Raw genomic sequence first — 12,165 nt, 5'->3', positions numbered from 1 at the left:
TTTATTTGCAGCAATATTCCTCAGTGTTTGTGATGTAATAAATGTCACTGTCTCATTACTATCTTTACCATTTGGGAAAAGTGATCTGTTGGCGCTGCGAGTGAGGCGACTAGGTTGGATACTCTTCTGTTTGCTCAACAATACACTGTCTGGTATAGTCTGTAAAAACCAGAAGATTTGAAGGAACAATCACCACTTAGCAATTCTAAGAATCTGTTCAACTGCAGCAGTGTTTTCCTAAATGCTAAACGGTAAACAGTCGGTCACCTACCGTTTAGCCATTATTCGGGCAAAACGTCCCATTAAACGGGCTAAACGGCCAATTAAACGGGGTAAACGGGTGATTAAACGGAAACAACGCACCACCGTGTAGCGTTTACACGATGTTTAAACGGGCTAAATGACCGTTTAGGCGAACAGTGACTGCAAGTGATAATTTTGAAGTATATTACCTGTTGCACATGTTCTGATCCTTGGATGGGAGTCGAAACAACAACAGGTTCATTATGTGTGGGCAGGGCAGATTTTGTACCAGCCTTCATATTTTAAAAAAAGATTCACACATTATGTTAGATTAAATGTAGGTATCCATTACATCGCAGTTTGCATTTATCAAAAAATAATACATGTGCTAAATCTGCACCTTCATTTCCACTAACCATATTTTCTGCAAGCTGAGGGGCTGTTGTGGTTGGTGAAGCATTCTTGCATTGGAGTTATAAGGAGAAACATTAGCAATTAAGCTTTACTAAAATCAATGATGTTGGTAACAATTAAGAAGTAGTATTATTACCAAAGGCGGTGCTTGATTGTGTTGTTTGATTAGTAAAAAAACTCTTGCCTTAGTTCTTCTCTAATCTTGCTACTTGTACTCTCCCGTTGATGTTGCAGCTGCTGAATTTTTTCCTTGTCGCTCTCCCTCTCAGCGGCTTGAACGGTAAGGTTTTCTTTTAACTTCTCTACCTCAGCTTGCATCTCACTATTCTTCTGTTGGGCTGCTGCTGCTAATGCAGATGCACGAGCTTGCTCTTCAATTCGTTCGTTCATAAGTTGGCTTCGGGTCGGATACTTTGCCAAGTATCCATGTCCAGGACCTTTCCTGCTCCTGCATCCAGTGGTTTCCTTGTAGGTTTCATGAAGAATGTGCCCTTCTTGTTCTTTTGAAATCATAGAAGCTTCCAACTCAATTCTCTCTGCAATTTTGGAGAAGGCGCTTTCCTAAATTTAAGAACACAATTAGTGTTTTCAACTTTAGCAAGTAGCAACAACAGTTCCAGTTCAAGTATAATAAGAATTAGGTAAAATGGATACTTTGGAAATCAAACTGTATCAGTTAGATTCATGTACTGATTACTTCCTCAAAAAATCCAAGTCCATGTTAATCATGCAAATATGATTCCTAGCAAAGCATGTTGAGAGGTAAAAAGCAATGGACAGTTGAACTCTAGTATTTTAGAGATATGTATGACATTGGAGATAAATGAATAAAACATGTTATGAGAACATACATCACTGGACACTCGTTTACCGAGTAGCCCAACTCTATTCAAATCACTTTAAAGAACATAATTAACTACATAAAGCATCTAACATAAGCAACTTGCTTTCCAGCAAGTTCCCAGAAATCTGGGCATGCAATGGCTGTACAGAAAATAAATCATATCTGGAGATATACAAGTCCAAATGACTTGCAAGAGGACATTCTGGAAAGCTTATAAAATTCTCGAGATTTCATCTTCATACATCAAAGCATGATTCAGAACTTAAGTAAACTACTCTGCTGAAACAGAGAGCACCCAAAAACTGGGAGGTAACTTCAAACAGCTATAACTTTCAAACCACTAGGCCAAATGACCTCAAATTTGAACAGCAGCTAGATATGACAATTATCTTCGACTTTGGTATTCACAAGTTTCCCAGGAAACCAACTTATCAAGGTGAACTTCTCTAAGTCCCCAGATCTGTCCAGCTGGGACCAACATCTCACTTAAAGAATTAACGATGTTCCAAACTTACATTTGGACCATACCAACCATATCATGGCAACATACATAACTCATGGACACCAGAAAATATGATGGCCATCATAAAATAAAATTATTTGATGCTTTTCTAAATTTAAATAGATACAAGGATGCATAAAAGACCATATACAAGACCTACATAGAAAATTCTACAAAAATTACAGCAGCTACCATATGCTATCAGGAGACCACAGAAAAAGTTTGGAAGCATTTGGCTCATCCAAACTTGCTATACCAAAAAGAACAGGTGGCACAGCTGAAAATAGCATAAATAAGAAACTAAAGATAGGATTGCCAAACCCAACACAAGGACAAGGAGATGATGACCTTTTATCACCCAATCAGGGCATGTACAACCATCAATATAATAATTATGTTATATATAATTGCAACATCACTAAGTACTAATGAACAAAGTAGCACTTACATATATTTCCTTAGCAGCATCAGAAGACCATCGGCCCTCCTTGGTGCGTGTACTCCTCCAAAATGTCAAACCATCTGGCTCTTCACCAGTCTCCAGGTTTCTCTAAGATGTGAAAATTGAACATTGTTACTGTTTAGGTAAAAAATAAAAGAAGAAGATTAGGTTCCATATCATTACCTGCTCATAACTAACTTGTGAAAAAGGTTTTGATCCTGTAAGATGTATTGTCTGTCGATGCTGCGAATTGCTAGAGTTTGTGGTGCTTATTCGCTAATATGATATGTTAGTTGCACTACAAAAATACAGACAATAAACACATATATGTCAGAGGCTTGGAACCTGGAATTTGTCACTTCCAAAATACAACACCAAGTAGTGCCACTCCATAATGTCCAAATCATCTGGCTTATGTCTCATTCTTTCATGATAACTATTGTATGCCTTGTATGTGGCACTCAATTGAGCTCACCATCCTTTGTAACGATACTTTGCAATCTTCCATATCCTAGCCTTCTCATCATCATTGTTGTCAATGTTCCACCTAACCTGTAGAAAAGGGATACCAACAAATTGTGAACAAATAAGATATTACAAAGAATTAATTTATCATATGCGGGAGCAAGACTAACATACCATTATATCTCGTGCTATTTTATCTTTAACAATCTGCTTGACATCTCCCCACTTTTTAACTCCAATAAGTGGAGTCCTTTTTCTTGTAAACCAAACTATTTCATCAACAAACCCGCGATAGTTATCTTCTATAGGACCGCCTTTCGTGGATGAGAAATCTATACTAAGTTTCTCAGTGCCAAGTTTAAATCTCTTAGCTTCGACCGATAAACCTTTCAAGGTTCCACGTTCAATTTTTCTCTTGTCGCCAACCCCTACTGTAAAATTGATGTTATAAAATGGAACGTATGTTAACATTATAAATCAGCATTTTTATGTTATAGTAATGTATGAACACTCTGAACCATTGCATACCTTTCTGAGAGGCCTTTGGCCTACGAGCATGAGCTGGAAGCTGCATTGGTGTTGCGCTATTGTCACCACTTCCGTCTTCTTCAATGGTTTCATCATCTAAATATGCGTCTGCACATACAAAAAAGTGAAAGTACACAGTTACGATGGAGTTGGAAAATATATATATATATATATATATATATATATATATATATATATATTAATGCTTCCACTAATGCCAAGATAAAACAAAATCATATTACATATATCTTGAAGAAGCCCTTCCCTCCTCAACCATTCTTTATATGTTGCAACAGTATTCAGCCGGGTGTCATCCTTAAATTCTGCTAGATGCATATATAGATGTTATATATATAGTGTCAGTTTTAGATCAGTAACTAAAAATCATTGAGATGTATTTTTCTAGTACATTAGTACTTGGGTTGTTTTCATCCTGTGGCAGCTTATTGGGCCACACCTTGTACGCATCAATGTCTTCATCCTGAATTCCTTTTCCACTAACTTCCTCTTGTGTACTACGTTGCTTAATCGGTGTGATTGCATATTCTCCTTCCTGATCTACCTGAGTTGTTGAAACTGCTATCCTAATTGTCTTCTCTTCTGTACAAACTTCTATCATTGTCAATGCATCTTCTTCGTAATCTATACGCTGCAGCAAAGCTCTATCGTTGCCACATCTCTTCATATAGTACATGAAGTCCCTCACAGAATAACCCAACTTAACTTTGTACTTTAATAAGTTGGCAAAGGTAATTCTAACACGGTCAATGTCCAATATGGCACGCTGTTGGTCCTTGGGTCCCCCCGAGAAATCAATAAATACTTTCCATCTATCTCTCGTTTTCTCGTGTGTTTTCCTACAAAATATTTTAACTTCATTCAATAAATTTATCTTATGATTGTAAAATCAATTAATGACTACAATATGGCAAATTCCTAACAATTTTGGGAACAAACCATATAAAATTATTCACTGCAATATGGTCAATTTATGTATGGTCAGTACCTCAATTTTCAAATTTACCCAATATCTAAATTGTTCTTTCAATAGAAACAGTAGTGTTATAACATCATGTGTGCACTTATCCTATCTCTTCCCAGGAAACACAAGCATACCCCAGTTGTATCACATCCAACCAATTATAATTGAAAGCTTAAAACTACAAAGATTTTTAAATCATCAACTCAACCACCACAATTTCTTGAAAATAATGACGGATAATTGAATTTTTTTAAACAGAGTTCAATTAATTAATTAATTGACCAACCAATTAATTGACGGAAATTCTCCAACCATCACATAAACTGCATGTCAACAGGTATCTGGGTTGGTCATCTTTTTGCTTCTCGGGTCCATCTTGTCGACGATGAGGTGTGTCTATGACACCTTCAGGGCTGGACCGCATGGAGAACCTCCTGCTGGACGGAGGAGATGGCGAGCTCATGGAGGGAGGAGATGACAACCTCTTGGACGGAGTAGACAGCGACCTCCTGGTAGGCGGCGACGACGGCGACCTCCTGGTACACGGCCTCCGCGGAGGCAGCGACAGCGGCAACTTACCGGTAGTAGACGACGACGGCACGCGTTTGGTCTTCTCCATTGCGCCTCGGAGTGGAGAAGATGCGATGGAAAGAACCGCTAGGTTGGGGGCATCGGCTCCTCTTCTACCGTGATGCAGATTAGTAGGAATATAAACCATGTATTAGGGAGGGAGAGTAATTAGCGGCCCAGGTTGTTTTTTCGCGGGAGGAGGGCGCGCGCTATGGAAATTTTCGCGGTTTTGGGAATTTTGAGCGCCAGGTTTCGCAGACGTGATGCGGACTATAGTAAAAAGTAATAAATAAAAAACAGTTCCTGATGTGAAATAAATAAAGAGAAAATATAGAAAATTGTAAATAGGTTTTAAAATAGTTTTAATAATTATACATAGATTTGTAAAAATAATTAACAAATATACTAATCTAATTACATGATTTATTTTTGTATTTGTGTGATTTATTTTGTACTTTTTCTAATACTTGTGTGACTTATTTTTTTACATTCTATAATTTTAAGATAATTACATCATATTTAGAAAAATAATAAAATGATAGTACATGATTTTGTATTGGAACAATAAACTATTTTCGAATTCACTTAGGCCTTTTTTTCTCTTTGTATCATTGTTCATGGTGGGACGCCCTCGGCTGCAAGTGTCGTCATGGTGGTCTTTGTCGCTATATTTGAGTTCCACGATGAGAACCTAGCTCACTCCAAGTCTTGGTGCGTCGGTAGCGGCAGCATCCAGGGCTGGGGATGAAGCACCGATAACAGGGCACCAACATAGTCTTGCTGCCGAGTCGACTAGGGGTGTTGCTGTTATATGCTTAGGTGCTTGTCGCCTCGCTCATGTTTAGAGATCCGCTGTGGCAGGGGCCATAGTTGGCATGTCAGGGGTATGACGCCAATGTTGTGAGATCCGATGTTGTTGTTGGGTGCGATTTGGCGGTGGCTTTGCTACAAGGTTGTGCTCGAATGTTGGTGCGTCTTTGATGAGAATAAGAGCAACATTAAAGGACGCGCTCTTGCGCACGAGGATCAAATCACTATGTTTCCATAATTGGTGTCTAGGCTGGGCTCGATTGATGGTATGACGCCCATGTAGTGAGATCTCGAAGGATGCATCAAGTTCACTGCACGATCGAAAACTCGATGACATATGACAATTAGGTACTAGCTGGACATGATTGGAAACTTGGTGACACATGACGTGGTAGTACATGAGATGAGTCTACATATTAGGTTGTTGGAAATGACAGGGCAAGTAAATGGATGACGACAACAATAGTAACCACGATAGAAATTGTTTTCAAAATTTTATAAATGTTGTTAGAATATTGAATTTAAAAAGATAAACATAAATTGCTAAAAAACACGTTGAATTCGAAAAATTAAACAAAAATTGTTTAAAAAAACAAAAATTGTTAAAAACACATTGATTTTGAAAAGGTAAACAAAAATTGTAGGTGAAAAGCACAAAAATATTGGTGCTGGACACAAGCCAGTGGCCTCACCAGGTTGAACCCTAGAACTAGCCCAACAAAGTATAGCTTAGTCATGGTAATATTACAGGTAGTGAGTTCGATCGAGCTTGCAGCATTGAACTTTTAAGCAGGTCTTTACATCGCTGAATTTGCGATGTGGGACTAATGTGCATGCTCAGTTGGAGAATAGGCAAACAATATCCTAACTGGGCCGGCCCAGTGATTCCTGAGTACGGAGAGTAACACCTCAGCGATCCACCGTATCCACCGTGTCTCGCACCCCCCGTGACCCACCATTGACTCTCCCATGACTCCCCCACCCGTTTAATCAGTAATATTCTCCTTTACTTTTTTTTGCTAAATGATTAGTAATATTCTCCTTTACTAGTAATATATTCATGATTAGTAATATTTATGTTCATTTTTATTAGGCGTTGTGGACTGGGCCCTGCCCCATATGTTTCTTTGTCTGTTTTATTGTCCTCAGGAAAACATGTAAAGTGGTTGACTATTTCCAGGTTGGTGTAAAAATGATGTGTCGTTGCAAACCTGCATGGTTAGTAACCATTTGTCCAGAAGTGTAAGCGCTCACGTTTCCGTTGCATGTTTGAGCTGTTCCAGTGACTTACCTCTTGATCCGGCCATGATTTGTGGCTCGCCGTCTTAGGCAAAGTAGTGCTAGTAGCTGGGAATCCAGAAAATGAGTCACGCAAGTATTTAGACATGCTAGTAGCTGGGAATCCAGAAAATAATCCTTCACAAAAATTCAAACCTGCTAGTTGCTGCTCACACACACACACAAACGCACATTTTAACATAAGCATGCTGTTGATCAGCTAAGAACATCTAAACGTCATTCAAGAAAAATTGTGAATACTTAAACAAAAAAATCATCATCAGCTTCGTCATCTGTCGCAACGGCAGGTGTGACAACTCCATCGTCAATATATGCGTCTACATCATCTTCACCCTCATCACTAAAATCTTCATCATTTGGTTCTGGTATAGACTGAGCAATTGCTTTCTGAATAACAGAAGTATCAATTGCTTCCCCTTCCATGTCTGTTCGTCGCCAATTCATCAAGTCCCCCTGATCGCTTCTAACAGTCATGTCCTCCACCCCAACAAGCAATGAGTCAACATCAATTTCTGCTTCCTCTTCAACACTAGCTGATTCCGGCATGGAGAAAAGGTTTCTTGGTTTGATTCGAACAACGCTACACCAATTTGATTTCTTTGCGTGTTTGACATAAAACACCTGCTCTGCTTGTGTCGTCAGAATATAGGGATCATCTGAATATCTGAGATGGGTAGTATCAATATCTATAATTCCATATTGATCTTTGTTGTACCCTTTACCTTTGTTCTTTGTTGGAGCGGGGACATCAAACCAATCACACTAAAACATCATCACTTCCTTTCCACCAGTGAATTGTAGAGAGATAATTTTCTTAATAACTCCATACCAGTCCATATTACCCGTACTTTCATCACCCTTGACAAGGACACCATTGTTTTGTGTGATCAAGCTCGTCTCTGCCGACACCGTCCAAAATACGAAGCCATTGATGAAACATCTATTGAATACACGAGCACGATCATCTGGTCCTTGAGAAAGGTTGTACATCTCCTCACTAGCTTTTCCTTGGTCATATTCTTGTTTGGTCTGTACTTCCATTTAACAAAAATTAATAAGATGCTTTCATCACGTGCATCATAATATGAACAAAAAAAATTCCAGTGACTCACTTTGTCCTCAAACCAACCAACAAATTGTTGCTTGTGTCTTCTCTCAACATTATGCGGATTATATTCCTTTAGTGAAGCCTTATGTGCACTGCAGTGGGCAGACCAAACAAAATGCAAAGAATTAGTAATATATCATGTGAACAAAAAAAATAGCATGCTGAAATGTTAAATTTAACTCACTCAGGCAAAGTAGCACACTCCTCGGTATTTGTGAGTATGTAGTGCCTTATTCTCAGCATCTCGGATTTGTCCAAGACCTTGAAACTATAGCCTTTCCAATTGTAGTCAAGGTCACCAAAAACGCTCAAACCAGATGGTGGTTCAGGCGCTGCGGCGCTTTCATGACGCTCTGGGCGAGTTGGCATGTCTTTGAAGAACAAAGAACAAAATGTCATGCACTCTTCTGTGATATATCCCTCCGCTATTGAGCCTTCAGGATGTGCTTTGTTCCTCACATAACCTTTTACCGTACGCAGATATCTCTCCATAGGATACATCCATCTATAGCATACAGGTCCACCAAGTGAAGCCTCTTTAGCTAGATGAACTGGCAAATGTACCATGATGTCAAAAAAGTAGGTGGGAATATCATCTCAAGCCAACATAGAGTCTCCCTAATCGAAGCACTCATGTTAGCAAGCTCCTTTTCATCTAGCTCCTTTGAACAAAGCGAACTAAAGAACCTACTCAAGTCAATCAATGGGACAACAACTTCTTGAGGCAGAATGTTGCGTAGTACTAATGGTAAAAGTTTCTGGAATATAATATGATAATCGTGAGTTTTCAGACCAGATAGCTGACACCGATTTTCATCCACACATCTTCGAATATTGGACACATACCCATCAGACAACTTAACTTCATGTAGAAATTTGCATAAAAGTTTCTTGTCATCTTTCTCTAATTTGTACAAAGCAGGTGGTAAGGTGAACTTACCATTCTCATGCTCTGGATGCTGATCCATCCTTATCCCGAGATGCTGCATGTCAAGCCGAGCTTCCTCATTATCCTTACTTTTACCTTCTATGTCTAGCAAAGTGCCCAATATGCTCTCACATATATTTTTCTCGATATGCATCACATCCAAGTTGTGCCTAATAAGCAATTTTTTCCGGTACGGAAGCTGGAAGAAAATACTCTTCTTCCTCCAGTTGTGTCATCTCTTTTCTTCATCACGCTGCTTCCTTTTTCTTGATTCAGGGCCGAATGTGACTTGGTCAAAACTATCATAGTGTTGCAACACCTGTTCTCCAGTCAGTGGTTGTGGAGCCTCCCTATATTCTATCTTGTTGTTGAAACTGACCTTGTTTTTGCGCCACTTGTGGTCCATAGGCAAAAAGCGATGATGCCCCATGTAGCAGTGCTTCTTCCCATGCTTCAACCATAAGTAGTCTGTTTCCGTATGGCAGTATGGACATGCAAACTTGCCTTTCGTACTCCATCCAGAAAGCATCACATATGCTAGAAAGTCATTGATTGTCCACAGTAGAATTGCATGCAAATCAAAATCCTTCCTCTCCTTTGCATCCTAGGCTTTGACACCCTCTTCCCAGAGAACTTTGAGCTCATCAATTAGAGGCTGCAAGTACACATCAATGCTAACACCAGGCGATCTCGCTCCTGGGATCATCATCGATAACATCCAATATGACTGTTTCAAACACAACCATGGTGGAAGATTGTAAGGAATTAAAATCACAGGCCAACAACTGTATGACACATTCAACATACCAAATGGATTGAATCCATCAGATGCTAGACCAAGCCTGACATTACAAGGATCCTCTGCAAACCATTCATAGGTTGCATCCACATGTTTCCATGCTTTGGAGTCCGTAGGATGTCGCATTTTTCCATCAACCACCAATTCTTCCTTATGCCAACGCATATATGATGCTCTAGTCTCTGACATATATATCCTTTGGAGCCATGGAATCAGTGGGAAGTACCATAGGATTTTACGTGGAACACACTTTTTTGAGACATAACTACTGCCAACATCATGTACCTCTTTAGACTGCTTCCACCTTGTCTCACCACATTTTGGGTAATTATCCAGGCCCTCATATTCTTTCCCTCTAAATAACACACAATCATTATAGCATGCATCTATCTTTTCATAATTTAGACCAAGATCTCTAACAACCTTTTTGATCTTCTCCATACTATTAGGGAGGCAGTGTCCTTTAGGAAGAATAAGTAAGAACAACCCAAGTACGTACTCCATGCAAGCATTACTACAACCAAACATGCACTTCATCTGAAACATTTTGACAATGAAAGACACCTGGGTAGCTTCCGTGTAGCCTGGAAACAACTCCTTCTTGGCCTCTTGTAGCAATTTAAAGAACTTCTTTGCCATCTCATTTGGATGTTCCTCATCGATTTCTCCATGTATAGTACCCCTGATCAAAGAATGTAACAATTCTGTGGTACCAGCCCTATCATCAACATCATCATCATCATCATCAATAGTTGAACCTTCACATATACTTTCCTGCTCTCAGATGAAGCTTTCATCAAAACCTTTCCGAAGCAAATGATTCTGAACATCCGACCGTTTTCTAAATGACATGGAACGACATGCTGAACATGGACATGGTGCCGTTCCTCCTTTAGAGCTGCCTCCAAAGGTTCTATCAAGATAATCTATTAATCCTTGTTGCCACTCTGCAGATGCCTTATCTAGCCGCATCCAACTTCTACCTTGGTGTGACATTGATTTGAACACCTGACAAACACACACAAAGATAAATAAGAACATGCTACATATTGGAAACAAAGCAGTGGTGAATCTAGGATTTTAGGTCAGGGTATGCACCACAAAAAAATTCATACACAATTCGGTAAATCCATTTACCAATTCGGTAATAAGGTTTAAATTCATGAATTAAGTGGAAGCCATATCTACTAAATACAATTTAAATAATTTCAAAACTAAAATTATACTACATGCAGCCTCTCAGTTGTTTTGTCCCTATATGGCTTGATGAATTCAATTAAATTAATGGATCAACTATTAGCTTCAGTCGCTTGATGCTAGTATGGATTGAATTGCAAGGTAAAAAAAATTACAAATACTGCAACAGAAGCCAATGAGACTGTACTACTGATTAGTGATTACTGAAACCACTTACCGCAGCCACAAGAGTCACGAGTCAGGGACGGAGGGATTGTAGATCGATCTGCAGTGACCGTGTTAGCGCCTAGCGTCCGCACTTTGGGATCACGAGATTAGTTTATGGGAATTGGGAACTCCGATCCGAAACCACGCGTGGAATGGCCGCGTAGCGGCGCAGCAGCACGATGTCATGCGATGCCGCGGAGTCGCGATTCACGAATAGGAAGGGTTGCCGCACAGACTGAACTAGAACCAGGGGAGGATTTGGGCCTAGGGCCACTAGGGCCATAGCCCTAGGCGTGGCCCAAAGAACCCTTTATAGTATATGTTGTTCTCTGGGCTGGCCCTTGGAGGTTGGGCCAAATATTGTAGCCTCATAGCCCAGCCCAGAGAGGAAAGCTGAGAGGCACGCGATTTGCGAGCCGAGAGGCACGAGCGTGGCGCCTGTCTGTCTCACTTATTAGGTAGCCACAAGGTGTTTTCACGTTAGTCAATTTTCTTTCAAAAAATACCAGTTGCATCAAACACAAATCCGTTGCAATAGTACTTCCTAATTGCATCCATATTCTAATCCGGTGCAATACCACCTACATATTGCATAAAAAATTCAATACTAACGCAACCAAATGTGTCTGATGCAATAATTTCTACCTATTGCATCCCTTGTTCCAAATGATGCGATAGATCATACCTATTGCATCAACATGAATTACTATCGCATCCAACTCTTTTTTGATGTAATAACGACCACATATTGCATCAGATTCCAAAAATTGATGCAATAGCAGCCACCTATTGCATCAGATTTTTGTTTGATGCAAGGGGACGTGATG

The 12,165-nt window shown here is 39.6% G+C and overlaps 1 long non-coding RNA gene and 1 pseudogene across 1 annotated transcript; both read right to left on the bottom strand.

Annotated features, from left to right (window-relative positions):
* Positions 1 to 799: 799 nt before the first annotated feature.
* LOC136460831 (uncharacterized) lies at positions 800 to 5,039 on the bottom strand (annotated as a pseudogene).
* A 3,015-nt stretch (positions 5,040 to 8,054) lies between these two features.
* Positions 8,055 to 8,476, bottom strand: LOC136461469 (uncharacterized). The gene is made up of 3 exons (XR_010760335.1): positions 8,392 to 8,476; positions 8,212 to 8,299; positions 8,055 to 8,128 (listed from the first exon to the last, which is right to left on the bottom strand). It is a non-coding gene; the product is annotated as an uncharacterized lncRNA (long non-coding RNA).
* Positions 8,477 to 12,165: the final 3,689 nt, after the last annotated feature.

Source organism: Miscanthus floridulus, chromosome 6, assembly GCF_019320115.1.
Source record: "Miscanthus floridulus cultivar M001 chromosome 6, ASM1932011v1, whole genome shotgun sequence".
NCBI lineage: Eukaryota > Viridiplantae > Streptophyta > Magnoliopsida > Poales > Poaceae > Miscanthus > Miscanthus floridulus.
This window is presented reverse-complemented; position numbering and strand designations above follow the sequence as displayed.